The following is a 7,124-nucleotide window of genomic DNA, read 5'->3' on the forward strand; positions in this document are numbered from 1 at the left end:
TCTTGTGCCTCCTTATAATCTGTATGATATAAATTCTATATCTGAGAGACCTATTAAAATTAATCCAATGTTTTTATTTTACATAACTTTCACAAAGTTAAATAGTCAAACCATACAAGCAGTATGTGTTTATCAGAGAACTACATGAGTCATTGCCTGGTGGTACAGCAAACCAAATTACTCAAGCTCAAGAATTTTATGATCTTTGATTGAACTAAGAACCTTAAACATTCCTTTCTTCATTGACAGGTTCAGAGCATTTTTGCCTTGGCCCACATTTATTACGTCTTTTGCTCACCCTTCGGAAGGTGGGCGGTGAGCTGCAGTTGTTCTGGCAAAGATAACTCTGAAATGTACTGAACAGGAAATTCCAGGATTTCGACTCAGTGACCATAGCAGGACAGTGTGTGGTGTGCAGGTTCTCCTTTCTTCGTACTGGAGGCTGAGTCATGAGAAGTACTTTCAGAGTAGCATGGGTCACTGCTGTGCCCTCTGTAGATGGTAAGCATTGAAGACACAGTAAGCCAACAGTTGAGGGAGTGTATGCTTACAGTGGTGCCAGGCAAGCAAACTGCTTTATCCAGGATGATGCTAATTTTCTTGGCTGTTGTTGGACTTTCACTTAAACAGATAAGTGAATAGTATCCCACCATGCCTCCATCTTGATGCCCAGTAAGTAACCTGCTCCTGGGTTAAACTCACGCCCACCTTATTTCTAGTCTCCATTACATCATCTTTGTACAAACAGATTTTTATAGTTAAGTCCCATGTCAAACAGAGCAATTCAGAATCAAGCTGCTACACTTGTCGCTCATCTCCATTTAGGGCTCCAAGCATTCCTTCCAGATGAAGAAACACCTTTTGTATCCAATGTTCCCGAAGCAGCCTCCTCTGCATTGCTGAGACCTGACATAAATTGGGAGGCCACTTTGCTGAGCATCTCCACTCCAACTGTCAAAGGAGGAATTTCCTGGTGGCCAGATATTTTAATCCCTATCTTCTATTCCCCACTCTGGCCTCCTGCATCTACCCCTCATCTGCCTGTCACCTCCCCTGGTGCCCCTCCTTCTTCCCTTATTCCCATGGCCCATTCTCCTCTCCTATTGGATTCCCTTTTCTCCAGCCCTTTCTTCACCTATCACCTTCTAGCTTGTCCTCCTTCCCCTCCACCAACCTTCTGATTCTGACATCTTCTCCCTTTCTTTCCAGTCCCGATGAAGGGCTTCGGCCCAAAATGATGACTGCTTATTCATTTCCATAGATGCTGCCTGACCTGCTGAGTTCCTCCAGCATTTTGTGTGTGTTGCTTTGGAGTTTGGTAGTCAGTTGTTCTGATCACGACTTTGCAGAGTTTAACTGTATTAAACAGGGACGTGTCTCATTTTGGCATTTTAGATGAAGATTCTTATACTTTATCGTCACCAAACAATTGGTACTAGAACGTACAATCATCACAGCGATATTTGATTCTGTGCTTCCCACTCCCTGGATTACAAATATTAAATGTTAAAAACATTAAAAATAGTAAAAATTAGTAAATATTAAAAATTTAAATTATAAATCATAAATAGAAAATAGAAAAATGGAAAGTAAGGTAGTGCAAAAAAACCGAGAGGCAGGTCCAGATATTTGGAGGGTACGGCCCAGATCCGGGTCAGGATCCGTTCAGCAGTCTTATCACAGTTGGAAAGGAGCTGTTCCCAAATCTGGCCGTATGAGTCTTCAAGCTCCTAAGCCTTCCCCCGGAGAGAAGAGGGACAAAAAGTCTGTTGGCTGGGTGGGTCGTGTCCTTGATTATCCTGGCAGCACTGCTCCAACAGCGTGCAGTGTAAAGTGAGTCCAAGGACGGAAGGTTGGTTTGTGTGATGTGCTGGGCCGTGTTCACGATCTTCTGCAGCTTCTTTCGGTCTTGGACAGGACAACTTCCATACCAAGTTGTGATGCACCCTAGAAGAATGCTTTCTACGGTGCATCTATAAAAATTAGTGAGGGTCTTAGGGGACAGGCCAAATTTCTTTAGTTTTCTCAGGAAGTAAAGGCACTGGTGGGCCTTCTTGGCAGTGAACTCTGCTTGGTTGGACCAAGTCAGGTCATTTGTGATATTGACCCCGAGGAACTTAAAGCTTTTGACCTGTTCCACTTGCGCACCACCGATGTAAATTGGGTCATGCGGTCCGCTACTCCTTCTGAAGACAACAACCAATTCCTTCGTCTTGCTGACGTTGAGGGATAGGTTATTGTCTTCGCACCATGCCACCGGGTTCTTAATTTCCTCTCTGTACTCGGACTCATCATTACCCGAGATACGACCTACAAGTGTTGTGTCATCAGCAAACTTAAATTTTGAGTTTGATGGAAACTTGGCTACACAATCATGGGGGTACAGTGAGTACAGCAGGGGGCTGAGTACATAGCCTTGTGGGGCACCGGTGCTCAGAGTGATTGTAGAGGAGAGCTTGTCCCCTATTTTTACAGCCTGGGTCCTGTCTGTGAGGAAGTTGAAGATCCAGCTGCAGATCTGAGTGCTAAGGCCCAGGTTCTGGAGCTTAGGAATCAGTTTATTTGGAATGATGGTATTAAAGGCAGAGCTGTAGTCAATGAAAAGGAGCCTTACGTATGCGTCTTTATTCTCCAGGTGTTCTAAGGAGGAATGTAGGGCCAGAGAGATGGCATCTGCCATTGACCTGTTGCTCCGGTAGGCGAATTGCAAAGCATCGAGGTTGACCGGTAGGCTGTGGTTGATGTGTGCCATAACCAATCTCTCGAAGCACTTCATAGCAATTGATGTCAGAGCCACAGGTCCATAGTCATTCAGGCATGCCACCTTGCTCTTCTTCAGCACTGGGATTATCGTTGCCTTCTTAAAACACGAGGGGATCTTAGACTGAAGCAAGGAGCAGCTGAAGATGTCAGCAAACACTCCAGCTAACTCTCTTGCACAGGCCCGGAGAACCCGTCCTGGGACGCCATCTGGGCCCATCGCCTTCCTTGGATTTATCTTCAGGAAGGCCCTTCTAACATCCTCCTCAGTGACGATGAATCTCGATGCCACCAGGTCCGGTTCATCCGGAAGGAGCAGGACGCTCCTCTTCTGTTCAAATCTTGTGTAGAATACGTTAAGTTTGTCAGGAAGAGAAGCACCACAGTTATTGAAATTCCCAGTCTTTTTTTTGTGCCCAGTGATCTCATTTAGACCCTGCCATAGTCTACTGCCATCCCTTTGGTTAGCCTGGGCTTCCAACTTGGCTCGATATTGCCTCTTGACACCCTTAATGGCTTTCCAGAGTTCACACCTGGATTCTATGTAGCGACTGGTATCCCCCGACCTAAAAGCCGCAGCTCTAGCCTTTAAAAGGGACTTGGCCTCATAATTCATCCAAGGTTTCCAGTTAGGGAATACCCGGATCGCCTTGCGAGACACACAGTCCTTCGTGCATTTCCAAATAAAGTCCGTGACAGCTGAGGCATACTCATCGATGTTAGCTGCCGAGTCCTTGAATACTAATCAGTCCCAAGCAGTCACGGAGCACCTCATCTGTTTCCTCCGTCCAATGCGACACTACTTTTGACACTGTGACCTCCTGCTTCAGTTTCTGTTTGTAAGCCAGGAGGAGGAGTACGGCCGGTTGGTCCGATTTTCCAAAGTGAGCTCATCGGACGGAACGGTAGGCATCCTTGACTGCTGTGTAGCAGTGGTCAAGTATATTCGGGCCTCTAGTGGGGCAGGAGACATGTTGGTATAACTTTGGCAGCGCCTTTCTGAGGTTGGCCTGGTTAAAGTCCCCGGCTGTAATGAACAAAGCCTTCAGATACCTGGTCTCAAGTTCACTGATGTTGGCATACAGTATGTTCAGAGCACGCTCCACGTCCTCCTAGGGGTGAATGTAGACCACTGTCAGTATGACCGAGGTGAACTCCAGTGGCAGATAGTAGGGACAACACTTCACCGACAGGTGTTCCAGGTCTGGGCTGCAGGAGTTTGTCAGTGCCACTGTGTCCGAGCACCACGCAGTGTTGATCAGTAGGCAGACACAATCCCCTCGTCTTGCCCGAAGACGCCGTGCGGTCCATCCGATGGATTGAAAATCCCTCCGGTCGGATGGCACAGTTGGGGGTGGCAGCAGAGAGCCAGGTCTCGGTGAAACAGAATACACAGCAGTTCTGCATCTCCCTGCAGTAGGTGAGTCTCCCTTTAATATCATCCACCTTGTTCTCTATGGCTTGCACATTAGCTAGTAGGATGGTGGGCATAGGGACCCTGAAGCCCCTCAGCTTCAATCTGACCAGCAGCCCAGCTCTTTTCCCACGCTTCCTCTGTAAATAGTGCATCTTTCCAGGTTTCCATCGATGCAGTGTGTTGTTGACAGCTCTTTGAGGTTGGTGGACGCGTCCCGCAGGGATTGATCGGCGGGTCGCGTCGTCGGGCACTCCGGGTCGGGCCGAGTAACGAGACAGGCTCCGCTGCGACTTCCAGCTGCCGGGGGCCCGGGCTGTCGATCGGGTCAGGCCTCAAAGCTGACACTTAATCCCGGAGGGCCGGGCTCCTGGCTGAAACAAGTGCTTAAGCCGAGTCACGGTTGCGGAGGCTTCTGCTCCAGCCGAACCTCGGGCTTGATTTCTGGCAGCTGTGGATGGCCACAATCGGGACTTTATGGTGGTCGCTCCGGGGAAGCGTCTGGGGCACCTTGAGGTCTCCACCATCACTTCTGTATGGTTGTCTGCTCCGGAGAGGTGCTGGTCGGAATGGGCCCTGTCTCCAAGCGCTCCGGCACGGTAGCAGACCGCGGGTCTCCGGGAACATGGTGGGCCTCGTTGGTCGGGTCCAGGTGCGGTCCGGAGTTTAATAAGCAGTTCTGGTGCGGTGGTCTCCAGCTCGGTCAGTAGCTTCGCCAGGGTGTTGTTGATCTTGATCTTGCTAGACTGGAGGTTTAGAAGGGTTTCTCGAGTATAGGATAGTGGAGAGGGCAGTTTGCTCGGGAGAGCATGCGCAAAGTCGCCAGTTACCAGCGCCATCTTTAATGGTTACAAATTCTGCTTCTCCTCACTGATCTGCTAACAGATAGGTCTTGTTCTCCCATTTCTTTTTCCCGACTCTGCCTCTTTAATATCACACGGTCAACAATACTTTTGTCACTCACTCTCTCCTGCCTATTTATCACAGGTTTTCCCTTTTGTTTTCTTCTCCCCCCTCCTTCATCTTTGTTAGCTGTTATAAGAACCACCATCAGACAGGAGGTACCATAGCATTAGGACAAGGACTGTTAGGATGGGAAACAGCTTCTTCTTCCAGGCCATGAGACTGCTGAACTCCCTGCCACCACCCAGGTCTCACCATGTATGAAGCACCAGCAGAGTTATGATGTTTACTTTTTAACTTGCATTGTAAATGCACCTTATGCTAAATGTCCATTTTCTAGAATATATTGTATTATTTGTTAATTTATTTGTGGTAATATTATTTTACATGTTATGTGTGTGAGTTATGTGTACTGTGTTCTGCACGTTGGTCTGGAGGAACATTGTTTTGATTGGCGGAATACGTGTATGTGGTTGAACGGTAATAAACTTGAACTTGAAGAGTGGGGAGGTTATGCTGGATCTATGTATGATGCTGGTTCGGCTGCAGCTTGAGTTTTGCACACAGTCGAGTTGCCACTTTACAGGGAAGATTACAGATTGCACAGTAGAAGACCAAAGGGCATTGGCACAACTAGAACTTTGTAGTTATGAAGAAAAGTTGGATAAACTGATGTTGGTTTCTTTGGAAGAGACGAGCCTGAGAGGAGACTTCATTGAGAAATGTAAAATTATAAGGGAGACACAAGAGGTTGCAAATACTGGAACCTGGAGCAACAAACATTGACAATTCCTTTCTTCCCACAAATGCTGCTTGGCCCACTAAAATTGTAAAGGTCTAGGGATAGAGTAAAGAGAAAGGAACTATTTCACAGAGCACTGGAATCAAGAACAGATGACCTGGTTTAATGTAATTAATAGAAGGATTAAAGGGAAGATGGGGAAAAATCTTATTCACACAAGAGATTGGGACAGAATGCCTGAGAGAGTGATAAAGGCAGGAATTGTCATCATATTTAAGCAGTAATTACTTAGATTTAATCTCACAACTTGAAAAGCTGTGAGTGACAGAGAAACAGATCAAATGCTGGATGGAGGGATTAGGCTGGATAGTGTATTTAACACCAGCACAGACATGATGAGCTGGATGACCTATTTACGTGTGGTAAATTTTCCTTAAAACCCATTTCACCTCTAATTTTTTCAGTTCCAACGAAAGGTCATCAATCTGACACATTAGCCCTCTTTTTCTCTCTGTGCAGATGGTGCTTGCCATGCCAAACATTTTAAGCATTTTCTGTTTTCTTTCAGATGCCGGGGCGTCATGGTAATGTAGTGGTTAGCACAATCACTTTACAGCGCCAGTGATTACTGATCAGGGTTCGATTCTGGCCATTCTATGCAAGGAGTCTGTACATTCTCCTAGTGACTACATGGGTTTCCTCCGGATGATTCAGTTTCCTTCGAGATTCCAAAGGTGTACGGTTAGGATTATTTTTGGTGACTTGGGCGCATTCTCTGTTGGTGCCGGAAGCATGGTGACACTTGCGGGCTGCCCCCAGCACAATACTCGGACTGTGTTTATAGCTGATGCAAAACGATGCAGTTCACTGTCTGTTTCAATATGTCAATGGTACATGTGACAAATAAAGCTAATCTTTCAACTGTTAGGTTTCCAGCAGCTGCAGCATTTTGCTTCCAGATGTCACAGTGCCTTTGACGATCCTTTAAGATCCTACTTAATTGCTTCTCATTGATTTTTCATTAGCAAGAGTCTTGGTTGTTATAATGAATCATAAAAGAATTATAAATATGTATCCAGTATAAAGAATACCTTAGTAGAAATAGACAATGGCAGGATAATGCATTTGTGGTGTTAAATCATTTGGGAAAATTGACTTTACTTCCATGTTATTTATTCCTAATTATCACAATGCTAATGAAGGAGAGTTTTATGATTATGCCTTATCCTAATAATATTTTATGATATTCAGCATCTATTATTTTCTGCAAGCTTGATATAATGGAAAATAGGTATATTTCAGAAA

The 7,124-nt window shown here is 45.9% G+C and overlaps 1 long non-coding RNA gene across 3 annotated transcripts in view; it reads left to right on the forward strand.

Annotated features, from left to right (window-relative positions):
• Positions 1-6,722, forward strand: part of LOC134340418 (uncharacterized) — a 51,517-nt gene extending 44,795 nt beyond the window's left edge. For all 3 annotated transcript variants that reach the window (XR_010016549.1, XR_010016551.1, XR_010016550.1), the window contains one exon: positions 6,388-6,722. This is a non-coding gene — a long non-coding RNA (uncharacterized LOC134340418). The remainder of the gene's footprint in view (positions 1-6,387) is intronic.
• Positions 6,723-7,124: the final 402 nt, after the last annotated feature.

This window comes from Mobula hypostoma, chromosome X1, assembly GCF_963921235.1.
Source record: "Mobula hypostoma chromosome X1, sMobHyp1.1, whole genome shotgun sequence".
Lineage (NCBI taxonomy): Eukaryota > Metazoa > Chordata > Chondrichthyes > Myliobatiformes > Myliobatidae > Mobula > Mobula hypostoma.